Source organism: Myotis davidii, unplaced genomic scaffold (assembly GCF_000327345.1).
Source record: "Myotis davidii unplaced genomic scaffold, ASM32734v1 scaffold845, whole genome shotgun sequence".
Taxonomy (NCBI): domain Eukaryota; kingdom Metazoa; phylum Chordata; class Mammalia; order Chiroptera; family Vespertilionidae; genus Myotis; species Myotis davidii.
The window spans coordinates 1,376,679-1,377,953 of record NW_006296223.1 but is presented as its reverse complement, the minus strand read 5'-3'; positions in this window follow the sequence as shown (position 1 = coordinate 1,377,953).

The window sequence follows — 1,275 nt, the reverse complement described above, 5'->3', positions numbered from 1 at the left end:
TAAGGGCAGAGGGTGGGGTGGGAACCGGGTGGAGGGGTATGGGGGGGAAAAAAGAGGAACAAATGTAATAATCTGAACAATAAAGATTTCATTAAAAAAAATAAAAAATAAAATAAAATAAAAAAAAGAAAATGTCAGATATCCAGACAATGGACTTCTGTTCATAGGAAGGAACAAACTACTGACATAGGCAACAACATGGATACATCTCTGCAATATTATGCTAAGTGCAAGAAACCAGACAGAAAAGACACATTGTATGTATTTGGTTCCTGTTACTGTAACAAATCACCACAAACTTAGTAGCTCAAAACATTTACTTTCTTACACTTTTTTTTATTCTTTTACACTTCTTTTTTTAAAAAAAAAACTTTATTGTTGAAAGTATTACATATGTCCCCTTTCTCCCCCCACTGACCCCTTCTAACCTGCCCCTACCCGCCCCAGGCCCTCACCTCCCTATTGTCTGCGTCCATGGGTTATGCAGACATGCACCCAAGTTCTGTGGTTGATCTCCTCCCACCCACTCCTGCCTTCCCGCTGAGATTCCACAGTCTGTCGGAACTGATTCTTGAGTTAGCTTCTCAAAGATGATCCCCCAACCCCCCCAACCCCCCCACGCTCACCACCCTTTTCTTACACTTCTAGAAGTCAGAGACCTGCAATGACTGGTGGCTAACGTCAAGGTGTTAGGAGAGCTGTTTCTTCCTTTTTTTTAAAATATTTTTATTGATTTCAAAGAGGAAGGGAGAGGGAGAGAGAAAGAGAAACATCACTGATGAGAGAGAATCATGGACCCACTGCCTCCTACATGCCTCACACTGGGGATCAAGCCCGAAACCTGGACATATGCCCAACCCAGAACCAAACTGTGACAGCCTGGCTCATAGGTCGATGCTCAACCACTGAGCCACACCGGCCGGACCAAAATATTAACAATTGATGTGATTTTAGGCAGGAGGTTTATGGTCATTGTACCATTCATTGATCTTCTCTGCATGTTCGAACATTTCATAATAGAATCTTTGAAAACATTTGAATGCTCATCACTTTGTAGTTGGTAGCAGTTTCCCTACCTTGGTGACTTATGAAATAAGGGTCCCATCACAAGTTCAATGACAGGTGGTCATTACAAAGGGTAATAATTTTGTGGCTCCCATATTCTTCATTTCTTAGGGTCCCTTGCAGTGAGGTTGGGACCACGTAACTAGTGTGGGCCCACCGCCTGTAAGTAGAAGTGATGGAGACATCACCTGTAGGCCAAGACAATTCACA